This window comes from Parasteatoda tepidariorum, chromosome 5 (assembly GCF_982258835.1).
Source record: "Parasteatoda tepidariorum strain Cologne lab strain chromosome 5, Ptep-v5.0, whole genome shotgun sequence".
Classification (NCBI taxonomy): Eukaryota; Metazoa; Arthropoda; class Arachnida; order Araneae; family Theridiidae; genus Parasteatoda; species Parasteatoda tepidariorum.
The window spans coordinates 117,817,845-117,840,286 of NC_141759.1; the positions used below are offsets into that span (position 1 = coordinate 117,817,845).

General features: G+C 26.1%; 1 long non-coding RNA gene across 14 annotated transcripts; it reads right to left on the reverse strand.

Annotated features, from left to right (window-relative positions):
- Positions 1 to 264: 264 nt before the first annotated feature.
- On the reverse strand, positions 265 to 22,393 carry LOC147810079 (uncharacterized). Of its 14 annotated transcripts, XR_015434284.1 has the most exons (7): positions 22,012 to 22,392; positions 20,586 to 20,731; positions 18,178 to 18,294; positions 16,236 to 16,405; positions 14,553 to 14,617; positions 14,388 to 14,468; positions 265 to 429 (listed from the first exon to the last, which is right to left on the reverse strand). It is a non-coding gene; the product is annotated as an uncharacterized LOC147810079 (long non-coding RNA). The 14 variants fall into 14 exon arrangements; XR_015434288.1 differs by lacking the exons at positions 14,388 to 14,468; positions 14,553 to 14,617 and adding an exon at positions 11,999 to 12,277 and having other exon boundaries at positions 22,012 to 22,393; XR_015434278.1 differs by having other exon boundaries at positions 14,388 to 14,617; positions 22,012 to 22,393.
- Positions 22,394 to 22,442: the final 49 nt, after the last annotated feature.

Here is a 22,442-nt window from a genome sequence, read left to right on the forward strand (position 1 = left end):
TTGATTAAAAGCAACCATGTATAACAATTTTATTCAGTGATTAGTTTGTATTAATTGCATATTTATTTTAACCACTTTAAGTTAGAAACAGTAGCTCTTTGGTTACATTGTTATTAATTAATTATTATTAAGTAAATAATATAACTTTTATCTGAGCTTTGATTTAATAAATGTGAAAGAAATAAAACTAGATTTAAAAAATATGTTTTTTTTCTTCAAATAATTTCTGACAACCTTGTTTTCGGAAGTAAAGGAGAACACGCATTGAATTATATTTTTATTACATACAGAGCCATTAAAATATTTAGAAAATAAGTACAATATATTCTGCAATAGGTGAAAAAAATAACATTAATATAATTATTTCTTGTATCTTTTCTCAGAAGACGTTTCAGACTTAGCTTCTTTACAGGACTCTCGATACATATACTGCAATAAAAAGTAAATTGTTATTACCTTTTTATAACATAGATTTACAATTATAGAATGATAATGAAGTTTTACAGCCATAAAAGAAACTTTTATATACAGGGTATCTGCTACATTTCAGATTTTCAAATACATGACTTACCATGAATAATTTCAAGAAATTTTTATGAAGAAATTTTCACTTACTGAAGTTACAATTTTTTTACAAATTTCTTTTCAAAAGTGTAAAATAAAAATAATAAATAAATAAAAAAAAGTTGAAATCACTGAAGTTTAAAAGATAATTCCCTCTAGAAATGATGTTCTTTCTTTCATTTTTTGAAAGAACATCATAATTTTATAAAGAACAGGGAAAAAAAAAACATTTTATATTTTAATGAAATATGACTGTGAGTGGGGATTTTGTTACTAATTCAAATATTCTGAATTTTCAGTTTTAAAAAATAAGATTTTTTTTGTCGACCTAAATCTATGACTTTCTATGATTTAAAAAAAAAAACAAACTAAAATCATGACATTTCATGACAAATTTTGTTCAACACTGAAATCCGTGACTTTCCATGATTTTCAGGTGCTCAGATACCTCTTTTATAAATTGACATAGAACAAGTCTAGAATGACAGAACACAAGATATCAGGGCAGTACTATGAAAACTTTTAACTGAGTACAAATGCTTTAGGATCTTAACTCAAGTTGTCCGTAACCAAACTTGTTCACAGTTAACCATTTGAAATAAATAAATAAATAAAATAAAAAAACGAGTATTTTCTTGTACACCGATGGCTATTATGAATTAAGGTGAGATATTATAACTTTGTTTCGATTCACGATGTAAGTTATTTTAATTAATTAATATTATTTTATAACTTAATTATCGCTCATTCTTAATGATACAATTCATGGATTCAGTTGGCTGGATTTCAATGAAAATATCTTGAAATACATTAAAAATAGTTTGCGAATTTAACTATATATACGTGGATCACACTCTAGAACAATTGTACCCAAATGACATTCCGTGGAATTCTAGGGCTCTGTGGAAAAGTTAAAATAGCTCCAACAGTTGAAACTTTTTAAAACGCTTTTTTTTTTTAAAAACATTTTTTGAAATCTGTAATTATATTTAAAGTAATATGTCAAAAAATGAAAAATGAAATTTTTTAAAAAAATATATAATTTTTCTAACAACAATTTAAAAAAAGTATGAAAAAAATATGCATTTATAAGAATTTGCAATAGTATTTTACATCGTGCTTTTCGAATCAAAATAAAATAACTGAATTTTTTAATAAAGAAAAATTTTTCCCTAATAATTATTTTCAATATTTAAAACAGTTTCCAATAGCAATATAAAAACAAATTTTCAACTAGACTAGATTCATCTCTAAGACAGTGTATTCAACTGTTGAACATAAAACCTAAATTAAAATTATTAAATTTAAAAAAAGGAAAATTTTCTATTTCTCTTTTTAAATATTAAAAGTTTAAAATAAAAATAAAATATTTTATTTTAATTACAGAGCTACATACTACCTTTCTTTAATCAGGATAAATATAAATACTAAAAGGTCTTTCATGCTCTATCCAATCTTTAAATAAAAATTAAAATGGATCATGAAAAAAAAAACTATGATTACCACATATATTAAAAATTTAAAACTAAGTTGTTTCTTTATGTTTCACTCAATTTAAAAATATTTTTGCACTAAGTTTGACTTCCCAGCATTTTACATCCTTACCATTCAACAGTTTCATGGCCACTAGTAACTCAAATAACATTTATTCTTAGTAGCAGCTGATTTAGAATGAAAAAAGAATATTTGTACGGAAATATTTAGCAATCTTGCTTAGGTATTTTGAATAATAAAGTAAGTTGAACCATTTTTATTGCTGTCATTAACATCCTTACCCTTTATGAGTTGATTTTAATATTATGGAAAATTTTTGTTTTTTATTAGTTTATACTAGATAAGTCTTTGTACAAAATATATAAAAGTTTTTACAAAAGTAACAATATTTGGTTTCCGGCAGAATATACTAAATATTTTACATACAGGGAATTTTCGGGATTTTTATTGTTACCAAAATACGAAACTTTTATTACACTAATATACATAAATGGTCTGCAATATTTTTCATTTGTGATTGACATTATATGAATTCGAAACTTTCAGTTTCATGTTAACTCATAATTTTAAATAGCAGTAGAGAAGTAAATAATCATTGATAATTAAAAGATTTTATAATTTAAAAAGGGTGTTCTGAAAAAAAAGAAAGTGAAATTTTTAGAACAAAGAAAAAGAAAGATAGGAAAGCTTTAAACTGATTACTCTAAGTAAGACCCACTTCATTATGTATTCACAATACTTATCTAAATATTCAAGCGAGACATAAAATGTATAAAAATTCTATTCTAATAGGGATTTTTTTTTACTAGAAAACTCCCTCAATTATAGAGAATTTTCAAAAATGTACAAAAACGAGGAAAATTTTTATTACATCCAGAAAAAAATGGCAAAATCCAGTAGAGTTGGTAGCTATGGTGTAGGACAAATTCCATACATCTTAAACTATATCATTACCATACATCTTAAACTATATCATTACCATACATCTTAAAATTTGTATAAGAATGGTAATGACAGCTTGAGAATTTTAATGACAGAAATCAAAATAGAATAATACAATATAATTTTTATTTATTTTACAATCTTAATTTAAATTTAGTACATTGAATTGTATACATAATTTTACATGCTAAAATTTTGGCCATTTTTTGTATAATAATTTTGAATTTTAATATTTTATTTAATGTTAAATGGAAACTCATTAAAAATGTCTCTAAGAATACTTTTGCATTTTGTTTGATTTTATTTTTTATGATTTAAAATCGCTACAATAATTTGTAACCATCAGGGATACACTATTTTTTTTTATTCATCTCAAAGAGTCATTGACCATAGGATTAAGTTATAGGATATTTTTTAAAGACTCGGTCATCAAATGAAATAAAGCTCCTTTTTTGTGTGAATAATAAGCTATTTTTATAACTGCTGTGAGTTTGCAGCAACTGTTGGTCATCCTAGATGCCACTCAATTTCAGAAAAAAATTCCCTGATTTTTCCAGGTATATCAGATAAATTTCAATGGAAATTCATATCATATTTTATTAATACCAATACCATGAAATTTTTTATCAGAAAACTTTGATTTGTTTTATTCGTTATGTCAAAAATTAGATTTTGTGAGCAAAACCATATAATTGAATGAGAATGGATACATAGAAAAGTTTCACTTAAAAGTAGAATTTTATAAAATAATTCTAATAAACATTAAGCGTCCGACACTTAACTCGAATCTCAATAACTGATTACTGTTATTGAAAATTCTGAGAATGGTTATTTTCTAGGTATGATGTAGGAATTTTCCAGGTATTTTATAAAAACTGTAACTTTCTCTGACTATTTCTTGTTTTTTAGAGTTAAAATAAAATTCTCTGAGAAATCCAAGTTTTCCCTGTCATCTATAACACATGAAAGCACCGTTCATGTTTGACCTTTCTTTAGCCAATATTATTATCCATGCTAATTCTGAAAACGAAGTAAAGCATCAATATGAAGAAAAGTCACTTTTGGGAAACTGGTTTCACATTTTAATACTTGAACAATTATTCCAATGCTACATTATCTGGGATAAGAATAAGTCATCGATTTAAATAATTTTCATTAAGAAAAATTTCTCTAAGTTGATAGTTTTAAAAAAGCTGAATAACTATTAAAATATTTAAATTTTTTGCCCATTCTATAGTCAGGATAATTCACTAGGGCAAGATAGTGTTGTGATGCCACAATGGACATTACATATTTTCTAGCTTTTAAAATTTCTTTAATTTCTTAAACTTGCTTTTTTACTCATTCTTAATCAAATTATAATTAAATTAAATCAATTAGTTAATTTTTATAAATAGCGAATATAAAATATTTTATTCTTTTCTCATTGATCAATGTAATGGCTAACTTTTTATTTCAATACTAATGCAGACTCATTAATTCCCTGTTGCGCTTAATAGAATTTTTTTTTATTATTTATAACTTTTTATTCTTAAAATTCTTACCACAAATATGTTTCAGTTACACAGTTATAGTAATTCTCACAGTCTTGCTGGCGATTTGTGACTACCAAGGTATTTCTCAAACCTAATATTGATTATGGGGGACTGGCTTTATTTTCGGCTATGTTATTTTTCGATAAATCACCAACCTCGGATCTCTTCTCATGATTCTAACTGTCTGTGGGGAACAATTCAATTACTTTTTAATTTAGCTTTTGATTAAGTAGGTCATGGGAGATTTAACTCCTACGGCCTGTCCTTAATAATATTATTGTGCAAAATTTATTTAGCTTAAAGTCTTATTGATAGAATATAATTTTTGTATCTTGAGCTCAACAAATACTACTAAATAAAAGTTTTATTATAATTTATGATTTAGTTTTCATCTTCAACTTCATTTTTCATTATCCTGTTTTTCATCACTATCTTCAATTAGCTAATTATACCATACAACTTCCAACCACACCTGAATTTCGATTTCACAAATGCATATAATTGTAAATTCTCTTAGAGTGTAAGGCTGTGGTCAACTTTATAATCTTCTTCGTGAAAGAGCTTTAAAAAACACTCTTAATGTAACAAAATTAAATTCCTTGCCTTGGACTAACAAAAAAAAAAGTATGTCAAGAGGCATTTTAACTGTTACACATGCTTCTATTTTACAAAGCATTACTTGATCAAATTCAAAACGAAAGAAAATAAAACAATTAAAATTTTCATTCATAAAATTTGCAAATAAAAAAAAAATTACTGATTAATAAAGTTAACAAGAGCAATGACTTTTAGATCCAAGAAGAATGCTTCAGTGCCAAATTACTAAAGAGAGTTACTTTATCATATACTTCCATGAAAAAAAAATTATATATATATATATATTTTTGTAAGAAAGATCATAAAAAATTTACATTGACCCACGAAAAAAGAGATTATAAAATGCAAAGTAAGGGGGGGGGGACCTAGCAGGAATACCTAGCAGATTGGGTAAAAACTTCACATAGGAAATTAATTTTTAATGGTTTGCTCTGTGCATCTTGGTCAACAACAACAATACCGAGCAAATACTTTCAAATTTTTTAAGCAAAATGTATCCGTAAAAGATGAATGTGTTAAAAAAAACATGCACATTTCAACATTAAACTTACACATTCTGGCATTTTTTGTCCTTTATTCCTTAGTATATTTAAGATGTTAGATTTCAAACATGAATCCATCATTACAGTTTTTCCTCAATAATTATCATCCATGATACTAAATTGTTTGTTTTCAAACTATTTATGATTGATTTTTTTTTATTTTAAGTTTCTTAAATGCCAAACTTTAGCAGTATTTTATGAAATAAACATTATTTAGGCATTAAGACTTTCAAACACTAAGTAAAAATAAAATAATATGTATTCATATCTGAAAAGTGACATAAATTCAGACTTTGTTCACATTTATAGGAAAAAAACTTACAACATTTTATTTTTTCTAGATACTTTTAGAGATTTTAAAACAACTCACAAAAACTGAATTTTTCGAATTTATTCATGATTTATGACAAAGAATGATAAGAACAGTTTTTGACAAATTTATAAAATTAGGTTTTCTTAGCTTTAAAATAAATGTAATCTTTTAAGAACATTTGTAGTTCCCCAAATATATATATCTTGCCTTTATAAGAAATGAAAAACTGTTCCTGCAGTAAAAATTTAGGAATGAAAAATCACACATTAGAATATGTATGCTAGCTGAATAACCACTTTCATAGAAGGCGAATGAAAAGAAAATATTCAATGAATTAATACTGAATAAATTCGATATTTTTTGGAAATAAAAAAACTTTTTTTATTCTTTATTGTTTTATGACACAGTTTCAATTAATTTTTACATTAAAGATTTTAACAAAGTTGCCTTATGTATAGTGGACAAAATAAAAAAGAAACACCCTGAATGACTTTTGATTTAATGTGATCGGATTTTCACCTTCTAGGAATCAATCTTAATGGCTGACCTCAAATATGCTGATTAATTAATGTAGACAATATTTTAAATCACATACATAAACATACTTTCTCTGAATAACTATCATGAGTATATCTCTGAATAACTACTTTTTGACTATCATGAGTCATTTCCCGCACAAAATTTTTAAAAAGAACATACTTGAAACATTTTTGCTTATTAAAAATGAGTGATTTGAGTAAAATCAGCAGCTTATGACATAGATGGTATATACTAGATGGAGACAAATACATAAAAAATTATAAAATTATTTTTTACTTAAGTAATAGTAACAATATCATTAAAAATCTTATTCATTTAGAATTGAGGGTGCTGAACCCAGCTCATTTTTAAAAAAATCGCAAAGTCTAAAATTTTATAAAAGCAAATTTTGGTCTTAGTTTATTCATAATTGAAAGAGGTTATTGCTCTGCATCACTTTGAAAGTAATATTCACTCCTTCATGATTAGCATTTCTTCACTTTTGTAAAAAAGCCGAACATTGAAACAGCGACTCTTAAATTTGTAAGAATTTATTTATTTATTTTTTAAAATTAAATAATTATAAATTACTGCTACTGACTGAACTTTATGCATAAATAAAGCTCTTTATCACAATGTTCAAAGGTTTCATGTTCATTGAAACAAGAAATTTTAAATTTATTAAATAAGTCTCATAATGTTCATTTTGAACGAAAAGTAATAAAGACAATTTTAATAAATTTACTGGCATTTTGTATAATCAGGTAATCAAATAAACAACGAATGAAAATGCTTTTTTAAGAGTTTAAAAAATAAAAATAATTAATCAATGAGGTGAATTTTACATTTATTTATAGGTCTTTGAAGTTCCTTCTTAATTCTGAGAAAATATAAACTATCAGTCAAGTTTTTTGGTTATACAAATTAACAAAATTATTAGTTAAGACTTTTCTGTATTAGTAACTTTTAGTAAACAGATAATTAACTTATACAGCAAATAAATAAATAAATAAAACAAAAAATAATTAAAAAAAAACCTATAACTAAATGTTTCAGGTTTTAGTAGTCCAGGGCGAAGCATTTTATCAATATTAAAATCATGTTTTGTTTAAAAAAATACAGATTTAACATTGGAATTTTTTTATTACTCCGATCAGATCTTTTTAAAAGTTTATTACTTTATTTTTTTTTAAAACTCCTTTCACATTTTAAGATCAAAATTTTAATAAAATATTTGAATATTTACTATCATTTAAGAATGAAACTGCAACCAAAATTCTTAATACTAGTAATAATAAAAAAGTTAATATTATTTATCGAATTTATTGAATGCAGAGCATAAATGAACCTGACTATTTTACTATTATATATAATCGCTAAGATTGATTTTAACTTTAAAAAAAAAAAGAACTTCAATTTTAAATTAGTAAAAATATTAGTTAAGGTCATTCTGTCAAAGTAGTTTTAGCAAACAAACAATTTACTAGCATTGCAAAAAACTATATTAGGTAATTTCGTGTTTAGGGTTGTGGCGGCCCGAGCGAAACATCAGAGAATTTTAGCAGGGTTCATCAAAATCATATTTGTTAAAAAGATATATATTAAATATTAAAAACTTTCTTGCAATCAGATTTTTTTTAAAAAGTTGTTTTCACATTTAAAGACCTAAACTTTAAAACATATAAATAATATGTAATATTTCTTAACAATACTACAATTAAAATTCTTAATACCACTAAAAAAATGTAAGATGATTTATTTACTGCAAACTAATTTTTAAACAAATTAAATCAACTATTTTTTGTTGGGTCATTCCATGTCAGTTCATCCAGCCATGGCACCCACCGTCTCAGATTTTGATGAAAATTTCTACACTTATAGAATGTTTGGTGCTGATTTCAAAAATATCAATTATATTTAAATCGTTTAAAAGTTATAAGCATTTATATTTCTGCCAAAATGACACATTTGCCGCCATCTTGATTCATACCTCAAAGGCTATTAATGATTGTAACTCACCTTATATTTGTCATAGAGCAATAATTTTTTTAAATTTTGTTCAGAATAAAGTAATCTGTCATTTAAACACTTTTTTTTTGCAAATAAGTATCATATTTATTTAGTAAATGGGTCTGTTTTACAGTTTTTTGATCAACGAAGTTGAGTAACTTCAGGCGATAATTTCTGATTTTCCTTACTACACATAGGTACCTATCCTCCTTGGTACACATAGCAATTAAAACAATAGTTAAATATTAATGTACTAGCAATAAACTTTCCTTTTTTTTAACAATTAGACCTATAAGTTAAAAAATATCACTACTGATGTCATCTTTAAAATATTTGAAAATTTTTCATTAAATTTAAAACAATGGGTAATTCTTAACCAATCAGAAAATTCTATTTCATTTTTTTGCTCATTCTGCTTGAACAGTTTGCCATAGATTGTTTGAATAATGACAGTGACCTTCTTCATGCTCCAAATTATTGATATGGCAAATGTCATAGCTTTCAGATGGCTGATTTATGAATCTTTAAAAGACACATAGACATTCATTTATATATAGAGAGAATTTCTTTTTCTAATGATATTAACTATAAGGATCAGACCATAGCTAATTAAATGTAAAATAACTTTTATGTTTGGAAAAATGAGTACTTACATAATATTACCTCGTTTAATCACAAAACAAGGGAACTAGTTAAACTAGGGAACAAAGCTAGGGATCTAGGAACATTCTTTCAAAATAGAAGAACATGAAAATATTTAGAGGAAACCAGTTCATTGTTACAAAATCCGTATTTTAAAGAAAAATGCAGATATTTTAAGTTAGTTTTGCCACTATCTTAAGTTTACAGAAGTCAGAGTAGTGCAAAACTTAAATTTTGCTATCTAGATAAAGTAATTATTGTTTCTAATGAATTCGTTCATGTTAAATTGAAAAAGAGAAATCAAATCCCAATCGATAGAACTAAAAGTTTAGAAGTTAATGTGGTTTATTGAAAAAACAATGCAAATTTAGACTTTTAAATATTTAAGCATCTGACATTGCTGCCTGAGCAAGTGAGGTATTATCTGATATGTTACATTTATTTTATTCTACATAGAACATGATCAAAAGAAAATAAATAATTAAAATAGTTGTTCTAAATCCAAACCAAGTTGCTAGAGTTAGACCAAAATTTGAAAATATTCAAAAAGTCAACGATGAAATAAAAAAATTCTCAAAAGAAATCCAAACAGTCCAAAATGTGTTCAGCAGAAGACAAGAGTTTTAACGGCTTTATGTTTTGATTTAAACTTTTTAATGCATAGCGGTCTAGGGAAGTGGTTTTGAAAAGCAAAAAAGACAATACCCAAAATACAGATTTTATAATTTAGAATGAAAAACATAATTGTACCAATTTATGAGTTCAAAATTGCAATTTAAACAAGTGAGATATTATATTCTGCATATTGCTTTATTCTGAATGTGATTTTTTAAAAAAAGAGCCAAGAATACAAAACTAGGAGATTTACCAGTAAAAATTCTTAAATTACTATTTAAATAAAAAAATTAATTAATATACATCACGCAATGCTATCAAATATGCTGTTGAATTCTGAATGCTTCATAGTTTGGAAGCTAAAAGGGTTTTTATGTGCAAATAAGTTTAACTCATTATTTAAACCTTTTATACATGATAACCCTTATAAATACTAAATTGTTTATCCTATTCATTTAGGTTTTGATTTAATTTGATTTGGCATAAAAAAAGCCATAGTTAATTTGCTAGATAATGTTTAAGTTCCCTCCACACCTTCCAGCTTACATATTATGCAACTTTTTATGACTTATTAAGATAATATTTCTTTATAATAAAATTTTTTTTTTTTTGATGTTTGGTTTTTACTAAATTTTTTTCAGCAATCTTTACAGTACTATGGTCATTATAAGTACTCAAGGAGCTTTTCTTTTGTGTTCTTTCAAATGCACAAATTTTTCAAAATTATTATTATCATCATCATTACTTTTTCCCATATCTTGTACCACTGTCAAGATAGGAACACAAATCTCCAGTTGGCATTTTAAGTAATATAATCATGTAGTACATAGCTATTTTACAATACATAAACAATCTAACAGCTGCAGGATCCCTTAAATGGCTGCAGCTGTTTGAAAACAAAAGTTAAAAGAGTGCACAGGCACTTGAACTTTACTGAGCACCATGTATTTATACTGTATTAAGTTATTGCTTTATACAGAAACTCCCCTGATTTTGATACACTTCAATTAAAAAAATAAACATATGTAAGATACATGAATAAATAAAAATAACCTATAATTTAAATGGTTTTATAATACCTGGCATAAATCATTATGTAATAAAAACCATCTACTTAAGTTAATGTTTGAATATGGATATTTAAGTTTAGAAGTCTAACAAAAAGTTTTTCTAATAAAAATGAAGGGTTAGTCAATGTTCAAAAAAACTTTAAGAGAGAAAAAAAAAAGAAGAAAACTCTGCTTACAAACTCCCATTATTGCACCACATTCTTTTCTTTTAAAGATTGATCTTTTCGCAAAATAAGCTTATTTCACGAGTAAAATACACAGTTATTATAATTTTATATTGGAACATTTTCTTAATATTTTATTTATAATGATATGAACGATTATCCTGACTTGAAAATAATACTCTACACTCGAGAAAAAATAAATTTAAACAAAGGAAAACAGAATATGTGATACAATAGAGGCTTTGTAGTGGGTCAAGGACAAATTAAAGAAAAAATAAGGAGATTTTCTGGGACGGCAGACATATGCCAGACTAATTTTAAAAGAGACATACAGTAAATTAAAAAACATATTATTTGCTCTACCAGGGTGCCCACTCAAATCAGATTTCAAAATTCCCTGATTTTTGCAGGTTTTCCAGATAAAAATCTTAAAATTTCCAGATTTTAGTTTCTTTATTCTAATAAAGTGTAGACAAGAAAAGTGTCTATATTATAAAATATTTTATTTAAAATGTTATTTTTTTAACATATCTTGAAAAAAATAATTTATTTTGACAGTTTGGCAAGATTTTTTATTCATTTTTTAATGTTTTGGTACAAAATTCTGAATAAAAAATCATATATTGACCAACAAAAGAGTAAAATTAAATATTAGTATATAGTTAGTTCTTAAAAAAAACCTTTTTTTAAAATTAAAATATGTTATAAAAGGTTAAAATGAAATAGAAAAAATTAGTATTAATGCAACAATTGTAACAATTTGTCGATAAACATTGCTGTTAGCGATTGCAAAAAAAAAAAAATGCGTTATTGGTTGATTTGCTGAGAAAAAAATAATTCACAGATTTCTTTTAATGGGAATACAAAAGCTTTCAGAAAAAGAGTGCAATATAAAATCTATTACTATTATTAAATTATAACCAACTAATTTTTGGAGAATTTTATAAAGTTAAAAATACAAAAACATTTTGTAAAAATGGAAAAAAATTACCACGAAATCATTGGAACAAACTTAAGCGATAAATGGATTCAGCCAAAAGACAGAATTTAAAAACAGAAGCTAATATCCTAATCCCTTCTTCCACCTCCAACACAATCTTTCCTAAATTGCACAGTCCATAGTGGTCAAAGGTTTCCACATTCATTTAGCAACAGTGGGAGAATTTCATGTGGCATTCTAGTCTAACAGAGCTGTAATGGAGCAAATTTTGATGCAAGCAAAGTATTGCTAAGTTGGTGATATTTCAACTGCTTGGAGATACATTTCCGTCTAAAAAAAGTGGGTATAACGGATGAAATAATTTAAATTAAGAAAATTAGTAAATAATTTAAATTAGTGAAATTAAAAAAATTTCCAGCCTTTCTTTAAAATTCCCTGATTTTTCCAGTATAAAAAAATTTCTTCCTAATTCCAGGTTTTCAAGGTTTTCCAGGTGGGAGGCAACCCTGTCTACTTAAATATATTAAAGGTTTTCAAAAAAGAATAATAAAATATACTATTTTTATTTTCCAAATTAACTTAAGAACAGAAAGTACACAGCAGTAGCTTTTATATTTCAATACAATTTATTAATGGAACATAGGATAATTTTTAAACGTTTGAGATCAAATATAAACAACTGTATAATGAAAATATTAGAATAATCCAAGTCATTATCAGATAAAAATAAAACATTTAATTTTTAAGCATTATATGATGCATATATGCAAACAATATTTTCGAGAGGAACTTATTTTAAATCATACAAATTCACTATCTCAAAATTTGCTCATTTTTTAATAAAATGATTTATTGTTAAATATCAAAATATTAGAATATTCTATTTCTCATAAAATTTATTCATGGTCAAAATTTTAGTAAATAGAAGTAATTATTTTAATGGTAGTTAATAGAAGTAATTATTAAGTAAAAGAAGTAAGTATAGTGGCTGAAACCTGAGCAGAATATTGGGGGGTAGGAGTAACCTAAAGGGTATAGTTAAAAAAATTGATTCAACATTTTCATAAATTTAAGATTCAATCTTGTGTTTTTCCAAAGCAAATTATATACGACTATTAAACAAAAGCTTTCAAGAATGTTATGATGCAAATTTTAATTGAATAAATGGTTTTCTTGAATTAAATTTTTTTTTATATGTATGAAATACATTTTGTAGGATGGATAATAAGGAAAGAAAGTTATTTTGATATTTGACGCATTACTTAGTTACTATATTAAATATATTAAATTTAACTAAATAAACTATATTAAATTTAACTAATTTTATTTGTAATTAAGGCATTTCAATTCTTTTTCTTGTACCAAGAAATTTAGGACATCAAAATTGTACTATGTTGAAAGAAATTAAGCAGAATTTGAAATTAAGATTCTAATTAGTCCATTTTTCAAGTACCGAGAGAATATTACTTAAGATTTTAGGAGACAAATAGTATTTTAATTCCTTAGCTTTAATCACAATTTCTTAAATACAGATTTAAGCACTAGCAAGCTTATCAATAATTACAATCACAGCGAATAAATTAATATTCAAAATGATTTCAAGGCTGTAGAATAAAAAATAATTCGATATTCATACTACTTAAACTAAGATTTAAAGTTTCCCTGTAATTTGGCCTTTACAAACACATTTATTTAAACGTCGTAGATAAAATTTCCTTATAAAAGATTTTTTTTCCTTTTTTGCACCAAAACAACTTAGTTTGTTCCTTTAAAAAAAGAGAAAAAACAAACTGTAAGAAATCAAAAAAAAAAGAAGTTCTAACTAATAAAAGAAAACAAAAAAAAAGTTATGCAAATAGTAGTATTAAATTATTTATCCAGATGTATTAAGACACAATAGAAATACAGTGGAAAGTCGCGTATCCATAATCGGTGAGACTTTTGGAAGTCCGGATATTAGATTTTTCCGTATAATAGACCCCCAAGGTAAACAAAGCTTAAAAGAATCTAATAATCGATCTGAATCTAAGAAGCAAAAAATAAATAAACATTATTTTTCGGGCAATAATGTTTTAGTATTAGAATGATATCTAATCAATCAAAAACAAAATGCTAGAAAAAAATAATTATTGCTTAAAATATAGAAAAGAAAAAAAAATTAACAGTTATGAAAACATTCATTGCTCTCTCCGCCATTTTGAACTAGAAGGATTCAAGCAAGAAGGGGAAATTCATTAAGGTGGGTAAGTGGAGAAGAAAATTCATTTCCTCCTTATTTGTCATTCAAGTTGAGTGCGGGGCAATTACAAATTCTTATTTTCTCTCCCATCATTGGCCATCAATCAGGCATAAAGGCACCGCATGCTGATTGGGTTCTCCTTATTTTTTCTTGTGTGACTGAAAGTGACTCCACCTCCACTTTAATGTTTGCTATGTTTACCCTTTTTCACAGTACTTCTTCTTCCCCTGACACTCTAATGAAACTGTTCTAGGAAATGCCTCTTTTACTAGACAGCTGCATCTGAAAGAAGGGGACTCAGTTGTGCTTTTTTTATAAAACAAATCGCCCTACTTTTTTGCATTCCTGAGGAGTAGCATCACTTACGGTTTGGGAGGTCTTCTCTTCCCCCTTCTGTTGATTTATGGGTTCAATGCATGAATCACTAGAAGCTGGAAAAGGAAAAAAACGTGTGTCCAAAGACTTTTTTTTTTAAAAAAAAAAGAGGGAAAGATAATAGATGTTTGTTTATTTTGATTGTTAAAAGTGTCCCGGAAATCGACCCTTCCAGAAAAGGGACGTCCGGATATGGGACGCTACACTGTACTTAAAAAATAAAACCGCCAAAATCTAAACATATTTAAATTAGACAATATATATATATCCTTATAATAAAAACAATTCTTGAATTTGCAAAAAACTATAAGAGGGTTCAAGAATATATTTTTAAGAAAAGTGAAAAATTACAGAGTTCGCAAGCAGTTTTTTAGACCATTTTATAAAATACTGAAGAGAATTAATCAAGTTACTTGAGAAATATGGGCATATCTCATGCAGAAATAATTTATTTTGTACTTTAATTATTTGAATCACTAAAATTATTAATTCAGTTTTTATAATGAGAGTGGGATGTATATCTTCAATTGTATAAAATCTTGCTTTATAACAGATATTTTTCAAACTTTTGAGTGAATTCCATATAATCAAGTTCCAGAAACAAAGGTTTCTTTTAAATATGGAATTATAAATACAGTAAAAGCTTTAAAGAGTATGGCATATAAAGACAAATCTGCTATTACGACAATTTTTAAGTCATCGTCAAAATAGTGATATTAAAAGTACAAGAATTATATATTTACAAGGAGTTAAAAATGTCTAGCATTCAATTATTGTGAAAAAAGTTTTTGAACAAAAAAAAAGTGAAAAATGAATATCAATTCACTTTATTTAATTCCTATAGCCTTAACCTTTATGTTTATAAAATAAACATGTGTAAGAAATTACAAGCCAAAATTATCTTCCACTTTAAGAAAGAAAAATTCTTCTAATGCACATTTATATATATATATACATAAAATATCAATGACAAGCTTTGTTTATATAAATGTGCGTAACAGTAAAGGTTAGCATAAGGAGAGAAAAAAAGAGCCTAACACTTGGGAGCTATATTCTCTTGTGTGTAATGTGTTCATTCATTTGATCATTTCTCATCAAATTTATTTGTAGAGATAAACACAGAATTTATGAATTTAGTTATTTATCACAGAAGTTCAAGTTTATGACCAATTCTTTTTATTAAATAAAACTCCAAAAATAATAAAATTTAAACAATGTAATGAAATTAATTTTAGGTAATAAGCTAAATGAATTTTCTTTCATAAATCAGTATCAATTCCAAAAATATTTTAGCATAATATTATATTCGTAGCCCTATACTATTTTTCTCAAAATAATAGTATTTTCTTCAATATTTAAAAAGAAATTTGTTTATCTAACTTTAATTTACTCTGATTATAAAAATTCATTTTTTAAATATTATTTTGTAATCAATGAAAACTCAAGGTATCCGACAGTAACAGCCGTAAAAAGATTTCTAGTAGAAGGAGTTGTACTTAATGATACTAATGGGTAAAATAATGAACAATTTAATAATGTATAAAATATGTTAGTAAGAGCAAAATGAAAAATTCATGAAATAAGCCCACATATTATTAAAAACTGTTTAGGAATAATACGGAGTAAATTAGAACAAAATAGTTTTAGTTTCATTTTTGTAAATTTTTTTTTTACTTGTTATGATGAGCATCTATATTGTCCTTTTTCCTCAGATCTTTGCAATCAACTCTGCTATCTTCTGAAATGATTATACACTTCCCCTCATTGTTTCTGACAGCAATTATTCAGTACTGACAATCCAGGTAATAAACCACTGGTAAATTGGTTCTGGCTCCAGCCCCAGTCTATAATATTTCAAAACATAAAACTTAATTCAATTTAAAAACAAAACAAAATCATTTCTAAGTTCTTCATTTACATGTTATGGTTAGAATTATTGAAATGAAAACTAAGGAGGAAAAAAGAGACAATGATTAACTTAAAAATTAAACTTAACAAATTTATTGAAGAAAGAAAATAAGCATAACAGCGACATCAATAGCACAGAGTTGCAGATCAAAGACTGACTCAAATAGATAGTTCTACAGAAAAAATAGACAGTTAATAAAGAATTTTGGGACTTTTCCCTAAATATGTTAGATATCAAAAATGTAAGCTTACATGTCCCTTATACACAGCCCCCACCCCACTTTGCATCGCTGTCAGACAATCAAACATACTTTAAGTTCAACTTTGGAAGTTCTCTCATGAACTACTTTTCACTGTTGCCAATAATTTTCTAACAGGAATGAAATGGAGATTATCGGCTAGAAAGTAAAACTGGAAAGTTTGGTACCATTAAAGCTCACTCAGTATCAGAAACTCTAGGACAACTGGTTCCAAGGCAATTCAAACAATCACACAATTAACTTATTATTTTAACTGTGTCAACATTGGAATGGACAAAACAATACTGAAGGAGTTTCTTATATACACAATTTTTTTATAACTTTCATTAGTTTAAAAATTTATTTCCTTTTCAGTACATATTTTATTATGTTTAATCCATTTTTTCATTAATAAATATTTCTGATAAAAATATTTTTTTTTAAAAATAGTAAAAAATAGTAACTTTTTAAATAATGTATAAAATTTTCACACTTAAAATAATACAAAATGCAGCAAGATTATTTCATTACACATGCTTTTAATCCATAACTAATAAACAGAGAGAAATCAACATGCTATTTAGATAGATGTGTTCTTTTAAAGTTAATTAATTGTATTCCAGAAAATTTCCTTAGTTTTCTTTTAGTTTAATTATATTATCATTGAAAAAGTGAATGAGTACTTTGAAACATTTCGAAAATGCATTTTTGAAATTACAAAATATTTACAATTGCGAATTTAGATATTTTTTTGCCAATAGTGATATCTCTAAATATCTTCAATGAAATTGAAGATATATAGAGATTATGATATATAGATTTGTTTAAAAATGTTTCTTGAGTTTTGAAAAATCAATTTATATTTTTTCACACAAAATACCTATATATAAGTATAATTTAAGGAGTTTACTTCTGCAGGTTTTATCACTTTTCTTACAAAATTAAAAAAAAAAAAAAAGATTTTTCATAAGGTGCAATATATGAAATAAAAGGAAACATTTTGGAGTAACTAGGGGATTTTCCTTGTTAATTCAAAGTAAACCAAAAATGAGTTTAAAATTCAGAAATTTTAACAGCACTAAGATTTTATATACACTACATACATGCAGACAATTTTCTCTTAGATAGAAGAAACAAAAAATTTGCTCACTCTAATAAAGTGGTATTCTAAATCTTTTGCTTCAAAAATGCATCTGAATGCTTGATTACTAAAACTCAACTGAGTGAAAATGTAATGTAGAATTTGTAGTAATATTTAAAATTAAAAAAAATTAAAAAATTTTTTGATATTGTTAAAAAAAATTATTCAGAAGTTTGTAAGGCTTGAATATTTTCTATGAGCATAAAAGATTTCCCCAAAAGTTAGGAATCTTGGAATCGTCCAATCTTTTCATGAAAGCTGGCAGCTATGCAGTTTAATTTTTTTTTACCTAGAGTTATTACGAAACATACAATGACTATTACCATACCTACATACATGGATATCAGAATAGGATTTCTGTTTTTTCCATTCAGCCATTCTTTAGCTGTAAGTGATGGAGTAGGTGCAGCAGTGTCAGGAACAAGTCTTCTTGAAATTGCTCAGACTAATTAAAAATAAGTTTTGAATATATTTTATAAGTAAATATATAAAATCAGTTACAATATATTTCTGATACTTAATGAATAAAATCAAGAAATACCATTAAGACAAGCGAGAATTACTATAAGACATCATGACATGAATACATTGCCAGGCAAAAGGTGAAACAGTAACTAGAATCAAAAAAGGAATTCTCTGTTTTAAAGTAGAACTTAAGAGAATTTCCAAGGGCAGTTACGAAGTTAGTTATACCTAAATATGTTGATTACAATATCTTTTATTCTTTTGTGTTTATCATTTCCCACATGAACGAAAAACGTAAAAATATCAAAGTTTTTTCATATGAAAAAAAAAGGAAATACTGTCAAACCTCATTAATGCAAATCACTTAGGGTGAAATGTTGCTTTACATGAAATATATGTTTGGTTCCGAGAGTCAGCAATAAATTATTATTGCGTTTTACCTAATATTTAACATGAAAATTTCTTGCTGATTATCGCTTTAGATGAAAGGTCACAACACAGATAAGAAGCATGTGCATAATGCGCCAATTATTCATTTTGAGGAATGCTATTTCTATTATCCACGTTTGTTACATAATATTTAACATGAAAATTTCTTGCTGATTATCGCTTTAGATGAAAGGTCACAACACAGATAAGAAGCATGTGCATAATGCGCCAATTATTCATTTTGAGGAATGCTATTTCTATTATTCACGTTTGTTAGGAGTAGCCGATGGGAAAATAAATAAAATAGCCAAATAAAGTTATTAAAATTTTTAAGCTTATTTTAATTTGTTTGGTACACAAGCATAGTATATGATATGCCCTGTGGCAGAATCGCAGCGACACGGCGACATTGTCGCAGAATGTTACAGAGTTCTTGCAGAATGATTTTTCCTTTGAAAATTTTTTTTTCTTTTCTACGTAATATTTGAATTATGCATTTAGACAGTCACTTTTTGACACGCTCAATTTACGACGATAGTATCGTAAATCGATGTAATGTTTTGATTGCTTTATCGCCAGTTGTTGATATTGATTTTCACGTAGTTTTTAAATGTTCCGATATGTATATATGGAAAATCAAATCGTGCATTTGAGAATAGTCTTTTTAAGACAGTAGTTTTATCGGTTTTTTGGCAGTTATTGCAATTGATTTCCCCATAATTTTAAAATCCGATTTTTTTTAATACAATATTATTTATGACAACCTAATCTCGAAAAAAGCATTTGAGGAGCCCGATTCGCGCAGTTTCGTCGTCGATCTTTTTTTCGGCAATTACTAATACGAATTTCATGATTTTCAATTATATTTTTTATTGTGACTATTATTTACAAAATGCGATGAAAGAAATATTTTGCGTGTCCCTCCCCCACATAATGCGAGAATATCACCCATAATATTAGAATAAAAATTATTACATGTTCAATTTAAAAAAAATTATATAGTTTTTTTTCTTCTTTTTTTTTCTTGTAAACGCAGCACTTTTGCTTTTTTAAATTAGTAAAATATATGCTTGTTGTTATTATTAAAAGTATCTTGCAGAAAGATATTAGAACTAGAGTGTTTTGTCGCAGATAGTTCGAAAAAATTCTGCCACAGGGATGATATGTATTAACAGTAAGTAATAAATTGTGTTCATAATATATCGGATAAGATGAAATCTAGTTAACATAAATAATTATGATAGTCTCGCAAATTTCATGTTAATGAGATTCAGAAGGAAATTTCGAGGAAGGAAATCTCAAAGTCAGAGGAAGAAAGTTTTTTCGTTACCAGTTTTTAAAATTATTAAATGTTTTCTTTTAAGAAACAAAAGCATCCTTAGTAGTAAATGCGATATTTTACAAAAGGTATTTCAGCATTTCTACCGTCTAAGCACTACAGCCTGTTGTACATCAACCCTTCATTTTCTTCACCTGACATTAATCGAACACTATGAATCACCATCTGTTTTAGATCTGTCTATCTTGTGGGTAACCTTTGTTTCTTTTCACTGTTTTCCTTACTAAGTAGTTGGAGAAATTTGGTTTAGTAAAGTGATCAACCTTGTGCTAAACTCCAAAGTCATCTTTGTACAGTATCTTCCCTCTGACCTGGGTTACTCTGCCTTAGCTACCCTAAGATAACGCCTCAGCAACCCCAAAAACATTTTATAATGAAATGAAGGCCAAGAAACTTCATTGATTTTATAATATGCAATAAATTAGACATCATATGCATATTTTTTAGTTAAAATTTCTTTCGATTATTATTAAATAAAATAATAAAAATTAATAAATACTCACTAAGTATTATTATTTGAATGTTCTTATCTATGGCTAAAATCGAAAGCATTCTTCATTCTCTCCCTGGTTGTTTCATGATTACTGAAGTTGATTAAGGTTTTCCAGCAGTTGAATTATTGCAAGAAGCAACACAGTAAAGATGAGACCTACAAGTAATTAATATTATGATAAAAATATTGATAAGTATAAAAGATTTAAAGAAATCAAAATAAATTAGAATAATGAAAATAATGCACAAGCTTCAAAGCTACAATAAAGCATTTATAATTAGGCAGATTTGAATATTTCCCATTATTTCTAACGTACGTTTTTTTTTTTGTAATGTTTTCTGTATTAAATATGTTCTAATGTAAATGTATACAATTGTGTACTCCCAATGAAATTTATATAATTTGTAATATGTAGTTTGGATTTTTTTATGTTCCATATTTTACTTAGTTATATCATTTACTAGCATGATTCAATGCAAGTTTACAAGGTTAATGAAAAGTTTTACAGTGAAATAAACATGATATTAAATAACTAAATATCCAAACGAATGTAACACAGTTAAAAAATGACATTGAGTTTTTTGTTTGCAGTGTTCACACCCCTCTCCGAAAAGTATTATGAGAAATAAAAAATATAAAAACAAAATAAATAAAAATAAACAACCAAAAAAATAATAATCTTTTTAGGATTTTTCAATGACTTTGAAGGACCTACTCAGTAACAGTCAGTATGGTAAAATACATGCCAACAAGATTTTATAACATTGAAGCATTTATTGTAGCATCAATTTTACATTGTTTAATAGTTCTTGCAATTTTTTAATATGTGTTGATCACATCTACCAATGCAAATGATTTGACAGTTGCACTGTGGTTTAATTAAGTTTGAAGATTAACAAAAAATTTCTAATTGACATTAGCATACATGCAAACTTTTAAAGACTGGAACCACTAGGACTTTTCATTAAAAATTTATGATGCATATTAGAATATGAATACTAATATTTAGCATATCTGTTTCAATTTTAAAAACACAATACCTTAGAATATCAGTAAAGCATTTTGGACATAGTAAAATTCTTTATAATAGAATATTTTGACAGATAACAAACTTAAGATTTACAAAACTATAGTTTCCTTAAAATAGATCATAAATTGAAAAACGTGATTGCTTAAATTTTTAGATTATAATTCACTATCCCTGGTTTTTTAAAGCATGCATATAAAAAATTGTATAATATGATGTCTGTAAATAAAATGACTTGAAACATACAGCAAGTCTTACAGATCACGTAAATTATGAACAACATATGACTTGCAAATTGAAATGCAACGTATGTTCCGTAAATTGAAGCATATATGAATAGCAAATGATAAAGTTTGAAAAATGCACAAAGTAATAAGTCATAAATAGCAATGAAAGATTAATAAATCACCAAAGCGAGAACTTTGTCACATGATTCTTTAATTACTTTAATGCAAAGCACAATGCGTGATTTGCTAATGATTTTTACGCAAAAGATTGTCTAATGATTTTTACCAGATTATGCAAAAATTTATGCATAATCTGGTAATCATTGCAATTCAAAAGGAGATTCATAAATCACTCTGATGAAAATTGCCAACAGTAATTTTTAAATCCCTTTAATGCTATTCGCAATAGGCAAATTTTAAATCCTTCTAACACGAATCTCAGTGTGTGATTCGTAAATCACTTGAATAAGAAATGTGATTCGGAAAACACTTAATAGATGGGCTTCCATAAGATACTCTAGTGTCCATGCTCCACGCTTAGAATAAAGTTATTTACTTTTCTTTCTGCTCCTTTTGAGATGCTAATTTAATAGTTTGCTATACGCTTTTATCT